At 48.8% G+C, this 22836-nt stretch overlaps 1 protein-coding gene across 2 annotated transcripts in view; it reads left to right on the top strand.

Annotated features, from left to right (window-relative positions):
- The first annotated feature begins 1074 nt into the window (after positions 1-1074).
- LOC138295251 (zinc finger protein 420-like) overlaps positions 1075-22836 on the top strand; it is a 42006-nt gene continuing 20244 nt past the window's right edge. The window contains exon 1 of one of the 2 annotated variants that reach the window (XM_069233443.1): positions 1075-1245. The gene's annotated coding sequence lies outside the window, so the exon portion shown is untranslated. Of the gene's footprint in view, positions 1246-1570; positions 1984-22836 lie in introns of those variants that run through there. The other variant, XM_069233442.1, reaches the window with a different exon arrangement.

The raw sequence follows: 22836 nt of genomic DNA, 5'->3' as shown, positions 1-22836 counted from the left end.
GGGGTATCTTGGACACCCTTAGTGTTTTCTTACACTCCCAGTGACCCTCTACACGCTACACTAGCCTAGGGGTCCATTCGTTGTTCGCATTCCACTTTCTTAGTATATGGTTTGTGTTGCCCCTAGGCCTATTGCGTACTATTGTATTCTACAGTGTTTGCACTACTTTCTGACTGTTTTACTTACCTGATTTTGGTTTGTGTGTATATTTTGCATATTTTACTTACTTCCTAAGGGAGTATATCCTCTGAGATAGTTTTGGCACATTTTCACTAAAATAAAGTACCTTTATTTTTAGCAGCTCTGAGTATTGTGATTCTTATGATATAGTGCTATATGATGTAAGTGGTATAGTAGGAGCTTTGCATTTCTCCTAGTTCAGCCTAAACTAGTCTGCTATAGCTACCTCTATCAGCCTAAGCTGGTAGAACACTACTGATCTACTAGTAAATGATAACTGAATCTGGCACAAGGTGTAAGGACCATTAGGTACCCACTATAAGCCAGGCCAGCCTCCTACAGTATTACTTTTCATTTTCAATTTATGTGGCATGAAATGTCCTAATAGCTCTAACTCGAGCAAACGCGAGACCCATTGCATTGCCAATGCTTGTTTGTCTCTTGTCATGAAGCCAATAAAAAACCGCCCATCACATGAACACTCACAGGACAGTGATTACAAACTCAGTGCAGGGCAAGCCAGGAGTTTTGTCTCCACTGGTTTTTATCTGCGGCTGAGTTAGTTTGCTCACAATATCCACATAGATCTGGTATTAAATAAATGCAGCGCATTGTGCAGTGTGCTCTGGGGTTGGAGGCCACATACTCCCCTCTGCCCCCTTTCCCCCCGTCTCTTACGTCCAAGGGAGCCCCCACCCGCAACTCATCACTCCCCATCTTCAGTCAGCCTTCGCTGTCCGTAGGTCTTCAAAAATACACGCACAACACTGTATGATTTGTACTGCACCCTTCACATTTAAAGTTGCATTGTGGGACTTGTAGTTTCATCTACCATTCGTCTATGTGCTTACGAATGGCAGCAACGGAGCCGGGGGTGGTTCCAAGAGACCCCCATGCAGACACGGGTAGCCAGGCCTCAGTGGGGGCTCCTGCCCCCTCCCAGGCCCTCTAGATGGCCCCTCCCACAGCAGAGCGCTGCGAAGCACTACATATGAAGAGAGGAGCCCCTGGGGAACGATAACTATAAAAGCCCCCATCTGAAGCATTCGTGGAGGGGGCAGGAGGGTGAGTCCGCAGGGGGCACGAATGGGGGCGGCCAGAAGAGTTACAGGGATTTTTTTTAATTTATACATTTTTGCACAATCATATAGCGCTGACATTATCCAAAGGTGCTGAAGCGCTTTACAAGAGGAATAGTTCATCAGAGGGGGAGGGTTTACATGGCCGTGGGGCGAGGCTGTGTCAGATTTGGGGGTGACGAGGTCCAGATTTTGGACTGTGCTAAGAGGGAGGGAGGGAGAGAGGGGGAGAAAAGAATAACAGCCCCTCCCGCAGGAATTTGTGGGAGAGGGAGGAGTCTGCAGTGAGGGGGCAGGAAAGAGGCGTCGGGAGAAGGGAAGGACCCAGGGTTGGTGGGCAGAGTTGTCTGTAGTCCGAGGGGTGCAGCCTGGACAGGGGGGGCAAGGACCAGGTGAGGGGGTGCAGCCAGGACAGGGGTGCAAACCCCAGGTGTGGGGGGTCCTTCACTCATCTCTCAGGCTGCACCATAGATCTCACGGGGGTCACATTTATCGTGTAAGGAGAGAGAGAGGATAGCGCCCCATATCCCTCCATCCTTTCACCATCCCTCGGGTGGGGGTGATTGTGGGGTGCTGACCACCCCCACTGGACGAAGCACTTCCGCAGTCCCTCCTAATGGCAGAAGTGAGGGGCCACCACACAAGCCCTGGATGGACACAGACAGTTAATTATTATCACCCAGAAGTGCCGTGTGAAGGGAGCGCGCCGTGTGATCTGCTGCAGGTGAGTGAGTTGTCGCAGTGTGATCTGCTGCAGGTGGGTTGTGGCCGTGTGATGTGCTGCAGGTGAGTGAGTTGTCGCCGTGTGATCTGCTGCAGGTGAGTTGTCGCCGTGTGATCTGCTGCAGGTGAGTGAGTTGTCGCCATGTGATGTGCTGCAGGTGAATGAGTTGTGGCCGTGTGATCTGCTGCAGGTGAGGAAGTTGTGGCTGTGTGATCTGCTGCAGGCGAGTGAGTTGTGGTCCTGTGATCCGCTGCGGGCGAGTGAGTTGTGGCCGTGTGATCTGCACCAGGTGAGTGAGCAGTCGCTGTGTGATCTGCACCAGGTGAGTGAGTTGTCGCCGTGTGATCTGCTGCAGGTGAGTGAGTTGTCGCCGTGTGATCTGCTGCAGGTGAGTGAGTTGTGGTCGTGTGATCTGCTGCGGGTGAGTTGTCGCCGTGTGATCTGCTGCGGGTGAGTTGTCGCCGTGTGATCTGCTGCGGGTGAGTTGTCGCCGTGTGATCTGCTGCGGGTGAGTTGTCGCCGTGTGATCTGCTGCGGGTGAGTGAGTTGTCGCTGTGTGATCTGCTGCAGGTGAGTGAGTTGTCGCCGTGTGATCTGCTGCGGGTGAGTTATCGGGGTGGGAGGGTTGGAGCCGGGAAGTCACTGAGTGAGGGGCTTTGCTCCCTCCTCCTGTTTACAGTGTAATTAGTGGAATAAAAACGGTGAATGGTTTCCTTCTCCCCGACCCCTCCCGGGGGTCTCAGGCCTGTGACCCCTGACACTGGTCTATATTGGTATAAAAGTGACCTCTGTCCTGGGAAGGGGCCAGGTTGGTCCACATCACGCACAGTGGGGCCACATTTTCCCCGGTGTTGTGGATTGGTAAATATTGGTCTGTTTTATAAATGACTTTCTGCTATTTTTAGCATATTGGGCTGGAATTTAGAAATGTGTGTGGGTTACAGGATCAGTCTTTTGTGGGTTGTACCCCTGAGCTCGGAGCCCCTGTAAGGTGAGAAGTGAAGAAACTTTAGAAGTGCAGCCGAGTCACCTGCATTTCAGTCCCCCCTCACCCCACCCCCCCTCCCCCCTCACATCTGCACTTCCAGAAGCTTCCCTAAACAATGGGAGTTTAACAACATAAATCTTTATTATACAGAGCGGGAGATAGCGCCTCGACGCCATTTAAATCCCCTTTGTGGGCGCAGGACCCTGTGATTTGCCTGCATGAAAGCCCTGCTTGTTTAATCCACAGTTTGTTGGACAGTTTCCCAGGTGGGAGGAAGGTAACCGAGTCCATGGAAAGAAATCTCAGCTCCTCACATTATCAATCTCCTTTGACAACTGTCCTGTAATGTGTCCTTGTGTAATGTAACTGGTGTCAAGTAAAGCCCCCCAGTACCCCCGGGTCGAGCTTCAGCTCCCTGAAAATGCCCCCCCCCCATGAGGACTCGGAGAGAAAGTAAGCAGTTAGCAGGAGCAGACATTCTGCGCCCACCCCCTCTGCGGAAGGGTCCGGGCACAAATCTCCATTTACTGCCTGCTTGACTCCGCCCCTGCCCCTCCTTCCTAGGAGTAGCAGCATTGGGCTACATAGGCCCCCGTCCCTATGCCCCTTCTGCTCCCTCTGCCTCCCACTGCCCCCTCTGTTCCCCTCTGCCCCCTCCCTCCCCTCTGTTCTCCTCTGCCTTCCTCTACCACCTTTGCACATTCTGCCCCCTCTCTCCCTCTCTGTTCCCCTCTCTCTCCCCCTCTCTGTTCCCCCCTCTCTCTCTCCCTCTCTGTTCCCCTCTCTCTCTCCCTCTCTGTTCCCCTCTCTCTCCCCCTCTCCCTCTCTGTTCCCCTCCCTCTCTGTTCCCCTCTGCCCCCTTCTCTCCCATCTGTTCCCCTCTGTTCTCTGTTCCCCTCTCTCTCCCTCTCTGTTCCCCTCTGCCCCCTCTCTCCCCTCTCTCACTCTCTGTTCCCCTCTGTCCCCCCCTCTGCCCCCCTCTCTGTTCCCCTCTGCCCCCCTCTCTGTTCCCCTCTGCCCCCTCTCTCCCCTCTGTTCCCCTTTGTCTCTCTCTCGGTTCCCCTCTGTATCCCCCTCCCTCCCCTCTGCCCTCCTCTCTGTTCCCTGTCCCCTCTCTCCCTCTCTGTTCCCCTCTGTCTCCCCCTCTGCCCCCTCTCTCCCCTCTGCCCCCTCTCTCCCCTCTGCCCCCTCTCTCCCCTCTGCCTTCCTCTACCCCCTCTGTCCCTTCTGCTCCCATTTGCCTCCCACTGCTCCCTCTCCCCCTCTGTTCCTCCTGCCCTTCTCTCTCTTCCTCCTCTCCCCCGCACTTCCTCTCATCCATCTCCACGCTTTCCCCCCTCGCTACCCTCTGCCTCCCCCTGTCTCCCTTTGCCCCTTCCTCCCCCTTCTGTTTCCCCCTCTGCCTCCCAATAGCTGATACTACAATACTCACTGCACTCGGGGAAACTCTGCCCATAATACCTTGCAAGGTTACTTTTAGAAACCATTTTTGCCCATAACTCAGCCGGTGGTGGTCCTAGGACAATGGGACCACTCCCAAACCATTCATCACGACCTGGTCTTTCTGTCTCGGTCATCTCTGGGCCTCCACACTAAGTTAGTGGGGAGTCAAAATAATAACCCCTCCCACCATTCTGTGTCTTTTTAAGCTCTCTCATGGCTGGAAGTTTTGTTTTACAGCTGAAAGTAGATTCTGTATTAAGGGTCTTATTCGTAGTATCCTTGCAGTAGGCCTGCTAGCCCTGAAAATGTGTAATGCACTACGCTCTCTAGGGCTAAATATGTGGCTGCTCTGCATTATTTTTTACTATACTGTTTTCATGTGATAATGCCCTCTTTTTTGTTCTTTAGGGGCTGTTCTGAGCATTACAGTCAACATACCATTTTTCATCATATCTCAGCCTGTGATGGGTCTGGGATAATGGGACCACCACCAAAACATTCAGCACAACACACTCTTTCTGTCTAGGTCAACTGTGAGTCCCCACACTAGGTTAGTGGGGACCTCCAAAATAACCCCTCTCACATTCAGTGTTTATTTAAGCTCTCTCATGGCTGGAACTTTTGTTTTACATCTGAGACTCGTTTCTGTATTAAGAGTCTTGTTTGTAATATCATTGCGGTAGGCCTGCAATCCTTGAAAATGTGCAATGTACTATGCCTTCTAGGGGCTAATTATATGGTTCCACTGCCTTCGTTGCTGCCATTCTGTTTTTATGTGGTTATGCTCTCTAGGTGCTAACTGTATGGTAACAGGGCCATCTTTCTTACAAATGCTATTTTTATTATGCTGTCATCTAGCGGCTGTTATAAGCATTATAGTCGCCATACTAAAATATTCACAGCATTCAGAAGCACTTGTTTTTTTTTGTTTTTTTTTAAATGGGGGTAAAGGGATGCAGACAAAAGCTTTTTTTTTTTTTTTTTTCCTGAAAATGGCATTGTAGGAAAATGCCACTGTTGGCATGATTACTCCCTAACCTTTTGCCTTTTGTTGATACCAGTTTGATTGGTAGTGTGCTAGGACCCTGCTAACCAGGCCCCAGCACCAGTGTTCTTTCCCTAAAACTGTACCTTTGTCTCCACACTTTGCATAGCCCTGACACACAGATAAGTCCCTTATAACTGGTACCAAGGGTGCTGTGGCAATGGAAGGTCTCTAAGGGCTGCAGCATGTATTATGCCACCTTGGGGACCCCTCATTCAGCATATGCACACTGCCTCTCAGAGCGCCATGCCCACAACCCACAGCCTGTTGCATAGGTAAGTCACCCCTCTAGCAGGCCTTACAGCCCTAAGGCAGGGTGCACTATATCACAGGTGAGGGCATAGCTGCACGAGCACTATGACCCTACAGTGTCTAAGTCGATTCTTAGACATTGTAAGTGCAGGGTAGCCATACTGAGTATATGGTCTGGGAGTTTGTGAAAAACTAACTCCACATTTCCATAATGGCTACACTGAATGCTGAGAAGTTTGGTATCAAACTTCTTAGCACAATAAACCCACACCGCGTCACAGCAAGGAAAGCGGAGGGGCAGGAGCCCTTTAAATTATCCTCGCGCTCCCGCCGTCGCGGGAAGCGCGTCACAGCAAGGAAAGCGGAGGGGCAGGAGCCCTTTAAATTATCCTCGCGCTCCCGCCGCGCGGGACGCGCCCGGGCGGTGCCCGGGCGAAGGGCGGGCCCGTCCTTGCCCGTCCTTGCCCGTCCTTGCCCGTCCTTGCCCGTCCTTGCCCGTCCTTGCCCGTCATTGCCAGGAAGAGCCAGGGCAGGGCCACCCCCCTGACATTTTTGGAATAGGCAAAGGCTGCCTGAAGGAAGCACCATATGGTGCTGTGGGTGGAGCAAGGTACCCAGAAAGATCTCCAACAGTTCGGAACTACAACGCCCTAAACAGGTTCCACAGATGCAGGACCTGGGCAGTGGCTGACAACTATCTACCCACCCGGACACCTTCCCAAATATAGGTGAACAGCCCTCCATGCCTTTTAGGCATCTTAGCACTCCCTAACATAAACCTCAGCAGAACTAAATAGGGTGAGGAAAAGAGAGGGAGAGTGCTCACAGGAAATAGATTGTTAAACTTTTGGACAGGATCTGAGTGTCTTACCAAAACAAGATGGGTAGACGGAAGGGAGGGATACCTTTGGAAGAAGCAGGCCAAAACAAGACTTTAGACGGCTTCCTCCAAAAAGCGGTAGGGGCTCTAGAAAAAGAAATTGAACTGGTCGAGCGCCGTCTAACTGCTCCCCCATCTTTCCTTTCACCAGCTTCCCAGTCCCCCTCTGCAGAACTACCAGCACCAATCACTCTCACAACTCGAACACTTAACGCAGAGCCCTTGGACAGAACCATATATTCTTCGGGATCTACCCAGCCTATGCCAAACAGGCCTACACCCTCCCCAAATCATAGCACAAAGGGCAAAAGGAAACGGGGGGAGACGAATTTAAAGAATAAACGGGCCCGTGTCCTGGACCCCTCTCTCCATGCCGTGCCTACCAGATCTAAGGATCATGTACCTGCCCAAACTACCAACTGTGGCAATCTGGATATTACTTCTATCATAGACTTTATTAAAGATGAGTTTCTAAAACAACTACATCCTATAACAACCCGTCTATCAGCCATCGAGGAGAAACTCAATGCTCTCATCAAACTCAGCCAGCCAATCCCCCCTTCCCCATCGGGCTTGCACTGCCCGTGACAACACCCTATTTTAGGCCCCCCTGTCAACAATGCCAGTAGTCCTCTTCCCCCACCATCTATGGTTCATAAGCCAAAACCACCTCGCTCTGACCCACTACATCAACCAGCGAAGCTCTCTACACCTAGTCTGGCTAATCTCCCCAAAACGTGGTACCCAAAGAGCGATTCCTTTCACCTAAGGCGGACTGGTGAAATTGCCCCTCCCATAAACACGGGCGCTAAACTCCATAGAACTCACCCAAATATCCCAGAAGATCGGATGCGCAGGGACCCAGGAACTAATATGAGAACTCTACACCTACCACCAGAAGCCTGTCCCTACGTGCTTGTTATTACGAATGTCCCTAAGCTCAAGCCCAACATCCCAGAATCATTCACAGAACTGAAAAACAAGGTTATTCATTGGTTGAATAAACACGCTAGATTTGCATTCCATATGATACCCTCAATACTAATGGTGAGGAGGGTGGGATGGGTGGGTCCACTCAAAAACCCTGGCACTGGGGACTGTATTGTTATTAACTTTGATGCGCCTTCCCTTGTTGAACAGCTTTCCCTAAATGCATGTCATCCCAACCCCCTAGGGGGGGCCACTTCACTTCACAGGCTTCAGGCCTTTTACCCCCATAAAGCTGCACCAGGCTTCAAGGGGGTGACAATGACACCCAGAGATTTTCCTAGGGCACAGATGCCAACTAATCCCCAGCCAAGTTGCAACGCTACCTCGCCCACACTTTCCGAAAACGATTGACTATTATACATGACTTTTCCCAATTCCCGAGGTTCAAGCAACTGGAACAAAAAATATCCTATAGCTGGGAAAAATGAAACTTATGAAGCAGGGCAAAGCAACTGTGGGGCCGAATATACTCCCATTAGCAACACTAGTGAGTCTATTCTAACTCCCGCTCTTGCTCAGTCAGGCCATCTTAAATGTCCTGAAATCCACATTGGGGGAACAGATAAGGAGCGCAGGGTGATTGAGATTAACTTAGCTACAGACTCACTAGATCACAGCAAACCCGCAGACCCACCTCTACTCCAGGTATTTGAATGGCTTAGGCCACCCCCCGACCTAGATGGGGCTGGAAGCATCCCAGACACGACTGAGAAGGGCACAATGCTTCCCCACGGGACCCTAGCTCCAAGAGAGAATTCTGTGGCTGAAGCTCCCCATAACAAACTAGATGGTTTAGATACCATCCTCAGCTGGAACATTGCCGGGTTGGAGAGTAAATTGAACAACCCTGAATGGGGAAAATTTATAGACAAATATAAAATATGTCTCTTCCAAGAAACATGGGCGCTGGAGCCTAAATACAGAATTGGTTACAAAAGCTACTGGGTTCCAGCAAATAAGGCGAATTCAGGGAGACCCTCAGGTGGCCTGTTAATATGGCTTAGCTGTTCTCTCAAATGTCAAATTGAATCAATTGACTTGGGCTGCCCCGATCTAATGGGTTTATCAATACCATCCCTTAGAGAGAAACCACTTTTAATAATTAACATCTATAATAGGAGCCTGGGCAATAAATATGAGTCCAACGCACTGACTATTTTAGACAATTTTCTCACCGATAAATCACCCTCTCATTTTATTCTCATTGCTGGAGATTTTAACACCACTTTTGAACCATACTCGCTGGCCCAGGAATTATATAAAGATGAAGATGCTTACTGGGGCATCCCTCAGCTGGTGTCAAGCAAAAGACCAAAAATCAACAGACTATCACACCAGCTCATGGACATTACATTGGCACACGGCCTCCGGGCTTGCAATGGCCGTTCCCGCTCAGATCTTAACCTCCACCCCACATTTAGGCGTGGGTTGCAGAAGAGCCAGATAGATTACATCTTGCTCGATATCCGCCTTTGGGGCCACATGGTCGATATGAACATCACAGAACATGAGGAAAGCGACCACGGACCACTGATTTTATCTCTTAGGAACTTACTACCCCTACTTGAAGCCTCCTGCCCCAAGTCCTATGGACAGCAGCTCGCACTGACCAACAACAGGCGAAATGTTAGATGGGAATCCCTGAACACTGACACAATCACTTTGGCAAAAGTGTACAGGCAGTTGGCGGATCATATGGAATATATTCTTCAACCAACGAAAGATAGTGGTGGGGTTATAGCAGCCCACACACTGTTTTTTAACTCTCTAAAAATCCTACTTACCAAAGAGTCGGCAACAGAGCCTAAACAAAACTCTAACGCAAGATGGTTCAACACTGCATGCAGAGAAGCACAGCATAAGTTGCTGAGAGCCCTAAGAGGTGGCCAGATGGATTATATAAGGGAAGCTAGAAAAGACTACAAAAAGGAACAAGGTAGAGCCCGTAGGAAATGGGATGAATCAAGATGGGTCCTCCTCCTGGAATCTGCTAAAACAAACGACACCACGAAATTCTGGAAATTGGTAGCTGATGCCAGCAATGAACCACACCGTTCGCCTGGTGCCTCAATACTCCCTGCGGAATGGTCCGACCATTTTTCCCAATTATACCTGGGGACCACCGATGTTGCTTCCCGGGATCTGATTCATATCATGACCACCGAGACCCCCAAAATTGAATTCACTTTGGCAGATACCAAGGCTGCGATTGCCTCAATGAAATGGGGAAAGGCCCCCGGCCTTGATAAAATACCAGGAGATCTTTACAAGACAAATCCAGATGTATGGGCACCATACTTAAACCTCATTTCCAATGAGATAGCTGCTGGAGCACCTGTCCCGAGCTCCTCGTTGGGAGCAGAGATAGTCCCCATTTTTAAGAAAGGCGACCCCTCTAACCCTGCCAACTATCGTCCAAGCTCCTTACTCGACAACTTCCAAAAAATCTTTGCAAAGCAAATTTTGTCCTGTCTAGAAGACTGGATTTTAGAAACAAATGCCATCTCTGATCTACAAGCAGGGTTCAGACCAGCAGTCAGTACTATAGATCAGGTGCTAAGATTTTTAACAATAAAATGGAAAACTGTAGAAATAGGAAGGGGTAACCTTTATGTAGTTTTTATCGATCTCAGAGCCGCGTTCGACCTGGTCCCCAGAAACCAGTTATGGCTGACGCTAGCCAATATGGGTGTCCCACATGGCCTTCTGAAACTCATTACCCGTCTACATGAAAATACCTACGCCCAAATCAGGAATGGCAAGAAGGGCGATCTCACAGAACCAGTGGCCATTGAGAGGGGAGTTAGACAGGGGTACGTCCTGGCCCCAACTCTTTTTCTATTATACATAAACAACTGTATCAAGTATTTAGTAAACTGCACAAATGATTCTCCCAAGCAGGCTGGAACCAAAGTCCCCTGCCTACTTTACGCAGATGACACTATTCTTTTGTCTAAATCACCCATGGGAATTCAAAACTTGGTAAACCAGTTCGGTGTATATGGGTTAGACATAAACCATAAGAAAACTAAACTCATGATATACAGCGCCCCGAACAAGAAGCTCAGCGCAAACATAAAGATGGACCTAACTCCCCTGGAGAGAGTAATGGAATATGACTACTTGGGCATTAGACTATCTGACAAGGGCAGCTGGGAGCCAGCTATAAGGAAAGGGGCATTAACAATTAGCCAAAGATGTGGAGTTATAGGACGCAAAGCTAGTACTGCCACAAGCCCCCCTCTGATCCTTATCTCTGAAATATATAAAGCACAAATCCGTGCTGCGGCCCTATATGGAGCAGAACTTTGGGGATTACACAGACAGATGGACACTCTTCAAACTAAAGAAAATAACTTCCTTAGACACATATCTAGACTAGGGAGGGGCACGCCAATGCTCCCCCTTAGACTGGACCTGGGCTTAAATAGTATCAAAGACACAGCATATCTAAGACCACTCCTGTATTGGGTCAGATTATGGAAAACAGATGAACTCGAACCCTACAGGGCAGCAGTCAAAGAACTATTACCACCTCATCACGGATGGGAAAAAGTACGGTGGCTTAGGGAGATGAAAGCGGCATGGGCCAAATTGAGTCTATCCCGGTACTGGGAGAACCCCGAGATGATTCCTGGCAGTGCTAAACGCCTGATCAAAGACCATTATTGGGCAAAAATCAACGAGGAATCTCTCGGTTCAAATGGGTCAGGTCGGCTGACAGCAGAATTCCTGCTGGTCAAACACGTTCCCTTCCCTGAAAGCTCCCTGGATCTACCTATACCAGCCCGTGCTCGCTCTCTATTACTCCAGTTCAGGTACGGGACATTGGCGGTCAATAGCTACACGGCTGGTTGGTCGACTAACAGTTCCCCATCGGACAAATGCATAAATTGCCACCTATGCAAGGAAACTGCTGAACACGTCCTATTTTTCTGCCCTCTGTACAAAGGTCCCCGAGGGAAGTGGATTACTCCCTTGTGCAGAACACTGCTACCACTATCCCGCAACAGTCTATTCAGAATATGTAAATACGACACTTCCATACTGATAGTCAGCGCTGTTTCTAAATATCTGGCATCAGCATGGAAAATTCGTAATAGGATTATTTTAGATCTTAACCCACTGTTTGAAGAGCTGTCTAGAAAATAGTAAATTAACATCCTGTTATATTAGCCTTGGGCCCTAATTGTAAACCGCGACTTATTGAGCACAAAAGACTGTATCTCTGAACAAGTGCTACATTGAGTTACTTTAACTAAAGTGTCTTATAATTTAAATCCATACATAATTTTATAATTGCCAAGATGCAATTTTTTGGATTAATTAATCCAAAAGAATTAATTAATCTAGAGCATCATCTACCACTGTCTGACTTCTTAAATTTTTAATCGGTTTTATTGTCTGGAGTTTTAATGTCTGATTTTATATAGAGACTTGCTACACAACAGTTTTTACGTTATTATTATTTTAGTGTTTAGTGTTATGTATAGGGTAAGATCCAGAGACTATTTCGAGCATCTCCTTCCCCCCACCTATTTATGAAATCTTTTTCAGGCAGCTAATGGACCCCTACTTTTTTACTATTGTTCTTTTTACTGTGGAATGGCTTATGGTTTCTATTTTTCTGTATGTATGTACATATTTTTAACTTTTTAAATGGCCCAAATTTGGACCGAATAAACTATTGATTGATTGAATAAACCCACACTGATGCCAGTGTGGGATTTATTGAAAAACGCACACAGAGGGCATCTTAGAGATGCCCCATGAATGTTAGCCAAACTACTAGTACTAGGCTGACCAGTTTCTGCCAACCTGCCACCTCCAGACGGGTTTCTGGCCACATGGGGTGAGTGCCTTTGTGCACTCTGTGACCAGAAACAAAGCCTGCACTGGGTGGAGGTGCTTCACACCTCCCCCTGCAGGAACTGTAACACCTGGCGGTGAGCCTCAAAGGCTCAAGCCTGGTGTTACAGTGACCCAGGGCACTCCAGCTAGTGGAGATGCCCCTCCCCCCGGACACAGCCCCCACGTTTGGTGCCAAGTCTGGGGAGATAATGACAAAAACAAGGAGGAGTCACTCTCTCAGCCAGGTCCACCCCTAAGGTGACCAGAGCTGAAGTGACTCCTGTAGGAGGCTGGACTGGCTTGTAGTGAGTACCAAGGGGTACTTACACCTTGCACCAGGCCCAGGTATCCCTTATTAGTGTAGAGGGTGTCTAGCAGCTTAGGCTGATAGATAATGGTAGCTTAGCAGAGCAGCTTAGGCTGAACTAGGAGACGTGTGAAGCTACTACAGTACCACAAATGATTATGCACAATATCATAAGAAAACACAATACACAGTTATACTAAAAATAAAGGTACTTTATTTTTATGACAATATGCCAAAAGTATCTCAGTGAGTACCCTCAGTATGAGGATAAGAAATATACACAAGATATATGTACACAATACCAAAAATAAGCAGTATAGTCTTAGAAAACAGTGCATACAGTGTAAAATTACAATAGGATGCAAAGGGAGCACATAAGGATAGGGGCAACAAAAACCATATACTCCAAAAGTGGAATGTGAATCACGAATGGACCCCAAACCTATGTGACCTTGTAGAGGGTCGCTAGGACTATTAGAAAATAGCAAGGGTTAGAAAAATACCCCACCCCAAGACCCTGAAAAGTGAGTGCAAAGTGCACTGAAGTTCCCCTAAAGACACAGAAGTCGTGATAGAGGGAAAATGCAAGGAAAACACAAATCAGCAGTGCAACAACGATGGATTCCTGACTGAGGGTACCTGTGGAACAAGGGGACCAAGTCCAAAAGTCACAAGCAAGTCGGAGATGGGCAGATGCCCAAGAAATGCCAGCTGTTGGTGCAAAGAAGCTCTTACTAGGCTGAAGAACTGTGAATACTGCAGCAACGACAAGGGCTAGAGACTTCCCCTTTGGAGGATGGATCCCCCACGCCTTGGAGAGTCGTGCAGAAGTATTTTCCCGCCGGATGGACGCCAACAAGCCTTGCTAGCTGCAAATTGTGCGGTTGGCGTTTTTGGATGCTGCTGTGGCCCAGGATGGACCAGGACGGTGCAAATTGGACCAGGAGGTAGAGGGGACGTCGAGCAAGACAAGGAGCCCTCACAGCAGCAGATAGCACCCGGAGAAGTGCCTGAAACAGGCACTACGAGGATGCATGAAATGGTGCTCACCTGCAGCCACACAAAGGAGTCCCACGTCGCCGGAGAACAACTTAGGAAGTCGTGCAATGCAGGTTAGAGTGCCGGGGATGCCAGCTTCCGGGTGCACAAAGGATTTCCGCCGGAAGTGCACGGGAGCTGGAGAAGTTGCAAAAGTCGCGAAAACCAACAATGCAGTCTGGCGTGGGGAGGCAAGGACTTACCTCCACCAAACTTGGACTGAAGAGTCACTGGACCGTGGGGGTCACTTGGACAGTCTTGCTGGATTCGTGGGACCTCGCTCGTCGTCGTGAGAGGAGACCCAAGGGACTGTGATGCAGCTTTTTGGTGCCTGCTTTAGCAGGGGGAAGATTCCGTCGACCCACGGGAGATTTCTTCGCAGCTTCTGATGCAGAGAGGAGGCAGACTACCCCCACAGGATGCACACCAAGAAAAACAGTCGAGAAGGCAGCAGGAGTGGCGTTACAATGTTGCAGTAGTCGTCTAAACTACTTTGTTGCAGTTTTGCAGGCTTCCAGCGCAATCAGCAGTCGATTTCTTGGCAGAAGGTGAAGAGGGAGATGCAGAGGAACTCTGATGAGCTCTTGCATTCGTTATCTGAGGAATCCCCAAAGAAAGAGACCCTAAATAGCCAGAAAAGAGGGTTTGGCTACTTAGGAGAGAGGATAGGCTAGCAACACCTGCAGGAGCCTATCAAAAGGAGTCTCTGACATCAGCTGAGGGCACTGGCCACTCAGAGCAGTCCAGTGTGCCAGCAGCACCTCTGTTTTCAAGATGGCAGAGGTCTGGAGCACACTGGAGGAGCTCTGGGCACCTCCCAGGGGAGGTGCAGGTCAGGGGAGAGGTCACTCCCCTTTCCTTTGTTCAGTTTCGCGCCCAGGCAGGGGCTGAGGGGTCCCTGAACCGGTGTAAACTGGCTTATGCAGAATTGGGCACCTCTGTGCCCAACAAAGCATTTCCAGAGGCTGGGGGAGGCTACTCCTCCCCTGCCTTCACACCATTTTCCAAAGGGAGAGGGTGTAACACCCCCTCTCTGAGGAAGTCCTTTGTTCTGCCATCCTGGGCCAGGCCTGGCTGGACCCCAGGAGGGCAGAAGCCTGTCTGTGGGGTTGGCAGCAGCAGCAGCTGCAGTGTAACCCCAGAAAAGGCAGTTTGGCAGTACCAGGGTCTGTGCTACAGACCACTGGGAGCATGGAATTGTGCCAACTATGCCAGGATGGTATAGAGGGGGCAATTCCATGATCTTAGACATGTTACATGGCCATATTCGGAGTTACCATTGTGAAGCTACACATAGGTAGTGACCTATGTGTAGTGCACGCATATAATGGTGTCTCCAGCACTCACAAAGTCGGGGAATTTGCCCTGAACAATGTGAGGGCACCTTGGCTAGTGCCAGGGTGCCCACACACTAAGTAACTTTGCACCTAACCTTTACCAGGTAAAGGTTAGACATATAGGTGACTTATAAGTTACTTAAGTGCAGTGAAAATGGCTGTGAAATAATGTGTCCATTATTTCACTCAGGCTGCAGTGGCAGGCCTGTGTAAGAATTGTCAGAGCTCCCTATGGGTGGCAAAAGAAATGCTGCAGCCCATAGGGATCTCCTGGAACCCCAATACCCTGGGTACCTCAGTACCATATACTAGGGAATTATAAGGGTGTTCCAGTAAGCCAATGTGAATTGGTAAAATTGGTCACTAGCCTGTTAGTGACAATTTGAAAGTAATGAGAGAGCATAACCACTGGGGTTCTGGTTAGCAGAGCCTCAGTGAGACAGTTAGGCACCACACAGGGAACACATACATGCACACCTATGAGCACTGGGGCCCTGTGTGACAGGGTCCCAGTGACACATACATATAGGCCACAAACTTATGAGCACTGGGGTCCTGACCAGCAGGGTCCCAGTGACACAAAACAAACACACTGAAAACAGTGTTTTCACTATGAGCACTGGGGCCTAGCCATCAGGATCCCAGTGAGACAGTGAAAACAGTGACAAACACCCTGACATACACTCACAAACAGGCCAAAAGTGGGGGTAACAAGGCTAGAAAGAGGCTACTTTCTCACAACTCCCTTCTCAGAAAATCCTCCATCTTGTTTTGGAGGATTTAGCCCAATAGGGATGTGCTCCCCTCTCAATAGGGAGTGAGCACAAGGAGGGTGTAGCCACCCTCAAGGACAGTAGCCACTGGCTAATGCTCTGTTGCCCTAACACACCCCTAAATTCAGTATTTAGGGGAGACCCTGAACCCAGGAAATCAGATTCCTGATGACCTACAAAGAAGGACTGCCTAGCTGAAAACCCCGCAGAGAAGAATGAAGACAACTGCTTGGGCCCCAGCCCTACCGGCCTGTCTCCTACTTCAGAGAACCTGCACCTGCGATGCATCCTGCGGGCCCAGTGACCTCTGCGACTCAGAGGACTACTCTGCACCCAAGAAGGATCAAGAACTCCTGTGGACAGAGGACCTGTCCAACCAAGAAAGAAGAAACCATCTTTAAGGGGACTCTCACCTCACTCCAGAAGCGTGAGTCCCCATCACTATGCACCCGACGTCCATGGTCCGTTTCCAGAGAAACCAACGACCCAGAGAGGACCCCCAGGTGACTCCGATGTGTCCATCCTGGCCTGACCTCTCTGCACCCCCACGACAACGTCTGTACAACGAATCCCGAGGACCCACCCCGACCGCGACTGCCTGGGACGAAGATATCCAACACCTGGAGAAGCACTGCATCTGCAGCCCCCAGGCCCATGAGAAACCGACCACTGGTGCTGCAGTGACCAGCAGACAGCCCTCACCCTTGCCCAGTTGGTGGCTGGCCCGAGAAGCCCCACTGTGCAATGTCTGAGTGACGCCCGGGTCCCTCTATTAAATTCTTATGCAAACCCGGAGCCCTATTTGCCCACTGCACCCGGCTGCCCTTGTGCGGGTGAGGGTGTGGTTTGTGTGCCTACTTGGGGACCCCTCAGTGCTCTACCAAACCCCCCTGGTCTGCCCCCCGAGGACGCAGGTATTCACCTGCCAGAAGACCAGAACCGGAGCACCTCTCCTGTCTCCATAGGCGCCCATGTTTGACCTCTGCACCTGACCGGCCCTTTGTTGATGGTGGTGGGTGTTTTGGGTTGACTTGAATCCCCATCGGTGGGCTACCTATTCCCTGGAGACTGATCTTGTAAGTGCTTTACTTACTGTAATAACTAAACTGTACCTACCTCCCCCAGGAACTGTTGAAAATTGCAGTGTCCACTTTTAAAATAGCATATTGCCATTTTATGAAAAACGGTGTACATTACTGCTATAGTTCAAAGTTCTAACTATACCTATACGTAGTACCTTTCATCTAATGTACTTACCTGAAATCTGAATCTTGTGGTTCTAGAAATAAATTAACAAAATATATTATTCTATATAAAAACCTATTGGTCTGGAGTTAAGTCTTTGAGTGTGTGTTTTCACTTATTGCTTGTGTGTATGTGTACAACAAATGCTTAACAATATCCTCTGATAAGCCTACTGCTTGACCACACCACTGTTTCAGGGTCAGGAATAAAAGAACAACACAACTCTGTTTGGCAAATAATATGAAGATTTATGAATAACGGCCGGGAGGGCAGCACAGCTCTGTGACTGATACCGCACTCAGCTCTGTCAGTACAAACAGCCTTTTTTATATGTTCACGACACCTTGAAGTCTTATCACTTATCATACATTTTGATTGAAGTTCCTTCTTGGTGCAGGGTGTCTCTACCTACGTTGGCATGAAGCACGTTTATTCTTGAGAAAGCATCTACTTACGCACTTGCAAAAAAGCGAAGGTTACACATCTGCCATGAGCTCGTTTTGTTAATAAACCACACTTTCTTTTATCTTACATTCCGAAGCCTATTGGTACTGTCTCCTTCGACTAATTTCAGACTTGGAAGCATTTCTGTCTTGCCTCCCTTGCACAGCTGCTGCCCTTCAACAGCAAAGCTTATCATGTTCCCTTTCTAGAACCACAATGGTGTATCTTCCCTTGTGAACGTGGATTGGAATGCGTGCCCTCCCTGTGTGTGTGTTATCAGGTTATGACTCAAGCTTTCTATGGCTGTCTACATGCAGCTGCATTCTGAATACATGTTTCTGTTTGTTCTTGGCTTGCCTCCATGCCTCCTGTCCTGAACTCTATTGGGATGCCATGAGCACTCTGGGCCTGTATTCTTCTCTGATCATGTACGACTCTGCACATCTTGCTTCTAATTCATGCATTAGCAAAAGTGGGCCTTCTCCTTTTTCTATATTTTCAGTAACACTCCCCCCTTTAGTTGAACTTTCAACTACTTCTTCACCTTCCCTGCCACATACATTCATTAGTGTATATATATTGTCCTCGTCCTCCTGCACTTTCCTGGCTACCCTAATAGTGAACATCCCACCTAACTTCTGGCTAACCCTCTTGCAGAATCCTACCACTATTTGAAAGATACAAAACATCAATAAGATCACCACAATATCGGGAATAACCCCTTAACCAGTCCTGACAACCAGGATGGCATCCATACAAACCACCCTGAAAACCATTCATCGGGGGCGCCCCCCTTGTCTGCCGTCTTCTTCTGTAGGTTATGTAGAGTCTGTATGGCCTCCGTTATTGTTTCATTGGCTGCACGTATGTGCAACAGGTAGTTCCGATGTTGGCACAAACCCCACCCTCCATTACCGTCATCAAATCTAGCACATACCTATGTTGCATCAGCATCACCCTCACAGCCAGCATCTCTTCCTTGACTGCATTGAACCCATCTTCAGTCGCGTTAATGGTCTTCATCAGATCCCATTAGGTTATTTGCAGCCAGCGGGCAGTTGCCTTTGCTTGGACAAATGGGAAGATGCTTCCGAAGAACAATTGGGCATCTTTGAACAACCTGTACTCTTGTGGAACGTCTTCCCAGGTTGTAGGACCCATATAATCTGCATACCTCTTCTTCTGATGATGTAGCAACGTTGTTGGACGGCTCATGGGGTGTGTAGGAGGCTGGCCTGGCTTGTAGTGGGTACCAAGAGGTACTTACACTCTGTACCAGGTCCAGTTATCCCTTATTAGTGTAGAAGAGGTGTTTCTAGCAGCTTAGGCTGATAGAAGGTATCTATAGCAGAGCAGCTTAGGCTGAGCTAGGAGACATGCAAAGCTCCTACTATACCACTGGTGTCATATGCACAATATCATAAGAAAACACAATACACAGATATACTAAAAATAAAGGTACTTTATTTTTATGACAATATGCCAAAGTATCTCAGTGAGTACCCTCAGTATGAGGATAGCAAATATACACAAGATATATGTACACAATACCAAAAATATGCAGTATAGTATTAGAAAACAGTGCAAACAATGTATAGTTACAATAGGATGCAATGGGGACACATAGGGATAGGGGCAACACAAACCATATACTCCAAAAGTGGAATGCGAACCACGAATGGACCCCAAACCTATGTGACCTTGTAGAGGGTTGCTGGGACTGTAAGAAAACAGTGAGGGTTAGAAAAATAGCCCACCCCAAGACCCTGAAAAGTGAGTGGAAAGTGCACTAAAGTTCCCCAAAGAGCACAGAAGTCGTGATAGGGGAATTCTGCAGGAAAGACCAACACCAGCAATGCAACAACGATGGATTTCCAGACTAGAGTACCTGTGGAACAAGGGGACCAAGTCCAAGAGTCACGATCAAGTCGAGAGTGGGCAGATGCCCAGGAAATGCCAGCTGTGGGTGCAAAGAAGCTGCTACTAGGCAGTAGAAGCTGAGGATTCTGCAGGAACGACAAGGGCTAGAAACTTCCCCTTTGGAGGATGGATGTCCCACGTCGAGAAGAGTCGTGCAGAAGTGTTTTCCTGAAGAAAGACTGCAAACAAGCCTTGCTAGCTGCAAATCGTGCGGTTAGGGTTTTTGAATGCTGCTGTGGCCCAGGAGGGACCAGGATGTCGCCAATTGCGTCAGGGGACAGAGGGGGCGCCCAGCAGGACAAGGAGCCCTCTCATAAGCAAGCAGCATCCGGAGAAGTGCCGGAACAGGCACTACGAAGAGGAGTTAAACGGTGCTCACCCGAAGTTGCACAAAAGAGTCCCACGACGCCGGAGGACAACTTAGGAGGTCGTGCAATGCAGGTTAGAGTGCCGTGGGCCCAGGCTTGGCTGTGCACAAAGGATTTCCGCCGGAAGTGCACAGAAGCCAGAGTAGCTGCAAAAGACGCGGTTCCAAGCAATGCAGTCTGGCGTGGGGAGGCAAGGACTTACCTCCACCAAACTTGGACTGAAGAGTCACTGGACTGTGGGAGTCGAGTTGCTGGATTCAAGGGACCTCGCTCGTCGTGCTGAGAGGAGACCCAGGGGACCGGTGATGCAGTTCTTTGGTGCCTGCGGTTTGCAGGGGGACGATTCCGTCGACCCACGGGAGATTTCTTCGCAGCTTCTAGTGCAGAGAGGAGGCAGACTACCCCAACAGCATGCACCACCAGGAAAACAGTCGAGAAGGCGGCAGGATCAGCGTTAGAGTTGCAGTAGTCGTCTTTGCTACTTTGTTGCAGTTTTGCAGGCTTCCAGCGCGGTCAGCAGTCGATTCCTTGGCAGAAGGTGAAGAGAGAGATGCAGAGGAACTCTGATGAGCTCTTGCATTCGTTATCTAAGGAATTCCCCAAAACAGAGACCCTAAATAGCCAGAAAAGAGGGTTTGGCTACTTAGGAGAGAGGATAGGCTAGCAACACCTGAAGGAGCCTATCAGAAGGAGTCTCTGACGTCACCTGCTGGCCCTGGCCACTCAGAGCAGTCCAGTGTGCCAGCAGCACCTCTGTTTCCAAGATGGCAGAGGTCTGGAGCACACTGGAGGAGATCTGGGCACCTCCCAGGGGAGGTGCAGGTCAGGGGAGTGGTCACTCCCCTTTCCTTTGTCCAGTTTCGCGCCAGAGCAGGGCTGAGGGGTCCCTGAACCGGTGTAGACTGGTTTATGCAGAAATGGGCACCATCTGTGCCCATGAAAGCATTTCCAGAGGCTGGGGGAGGCTACTCCTCCCCTGCCTTAACATCTTTTTCCAAAGGGAGAGGGTGTAACCCCCTCTCTCTGAGGAAGTCCTTTGTTCTGCCTTCCTGGGCCAAGCCTGGCTGGATCCCAGGAGGGCAGAAACCTGTCTGAGGGGTTGGCAGCAGCAGCAGCTGCAGTGAAACCCCTGAAAAGGCAGTTTGGCAGTACCCGGGTCTGTGCTAGAGACCCGTGGGATCATGGGATTGTGCCAACAATGCCAGGATGGCATAGAGGGGGCAATTCCATGATCTTAGACATGTTACATGGCCATGTTCGGAGTTACCATTGTGAAGCTACACATAGGTAGTGACCTATGTGTAGTGCACACGTGTAATGGTGTCCCCGCACTCACAAAGTCCGGGGAATTTGCCCTGAACTATGTGGGGGCACCTTGGCTAGTGCCAGGGTGCCCACACACTAAGTAACTTTCCACCTAACCTTTACCAGGTAAAGGTTAGACATATAGGTGACTTATAAGTTACTTAAGTGCAGTGAAAATGGCTGTGAAATAATGTGTGCATTATTTCACTCAGGCTGCAGTGGCAGGCCTGTGTAAGAATTGTCAGAGCTCCCTATGGGTGGCAAAAGAAATGCTGCAGCCCATAGGGATCTCCTGTAACCCCAATACCCTGGGTACCTTAGTACCATATACTTGGGAATTATAAGGGTGTTCCAGTATGCCAATGTGAATTGGTGAAATTGGTCACTAGTCTGTTAGTGACAATTTGGAAAGAAATGAGAGAGCATAACCACTGAGGTTCTGGATAGCAGAGCCTCAGTGAGACAGTTAGTCATAACACAGGTAACACATTCAGGGCACACTTCTGAGCACTGGGGCCCTGGCTGGCAGGGTCCCAGTGACACGTACAACTAAAACAACATATATACAGTGAAAAATGGGGGTAACATGCCAGGCAAGATGGTACTTTCCTACAGTAACATGCCAGGCAAGATGGTACTTTCCTACAGGGTGGTGATGTAACTTTGAGATATCCACCCCTGGAATCACCAGGGAAGGGGTGTGCACAGTAACTAAGGAACAGAGACCTCTCCATCCGGAAGGAAGTTGCGAGTACAGCCATTCTCCGCATTGCCAATAGTAGTCCATCAGACTGGAGGTGCCCCATTGCACGTCAGCATTGTACTTTGTGGTGATGCAATTGATGTTTCTCCCTACCGGGACTGTTCCATTCCCTCTGAAACATAAAAAGAAACCAATTGGTGTTCTACCTGCTCGAAGAGTGGATGGCGTTTCTACCCAAGTTAATTTAGATATGTTTTCATCCCATATAGCCTGACACTTCTGCTGTGTGCTATTGTCACTCTGATTTCCCATCCATAAAGAGAGAACTCTACACCCAAATGTTGCACCATGGTACAACTGACCATGGACGTATACTGATCCATTTACTCAAAAATATGGCCTTTCCTGACAGTGTGGGGGCATAGGTGTGGCTGAATAGTTTGTACGGAAAAGTTTAGGTTGTGATATTCCCAGGAATCCCTGCTCTAATATTCTATTTTTCAATTTTTTACTCCTGTACATCATTATCCCTGTCTCAGCCATTTTCTCTAACTTCACTATTAACTCCTTGCGATCTGTCAGGACATCTGTTATATCAGCTAACTCCTCCTCATATTGTGTGGTGTTTACTAGGAACGCTCCCTGTCTTGTCCGTAAGGGTTGCATTCGTGCTCTCATTCTGCAAAGATATAAATGTAAGAAACATTGAGTAATATTTGGAGATACCTCTTTTGACGAGTGTAGCCTGTCTGTGTCACTAGCATGCGGAATCAGGGAACAAACAAAACATGATTCATTAGTAGTCTGCATGCCTATCTCTGTCATGTACTGATGCCATATGTTGTCTAGTAACCTAACATGAATATTATGGGATACATTTTCATACTTATATACTTCTCTCTGCAAGCGCTTAGTATACTGACACATTGCCATGCGTGGGCTAAAATACCATTGAAATGTAATT

Source organism: Pleurodeles waltl, chromosome 5 (genome assembly GCF_031143425.1).
Source record: "Pleurodeles waltl isolate 20211129_DDA chromosome 5, aPleWal1.hap1.20221129, whole genome shotgun sequence".
In the NCBI taxonomy this organism is placed as follows: Eukaryota; Metazoa; Chordata; class Amphibia; order Caudata; family Salamandridae; genus Pleurodeles; species Pleurodeles waltl.
The sequence above is the reverse complement of the archived record's forward strand: the minus strand, read 5'-3'. Positions and strand labels throughout refer to the sequence as shown.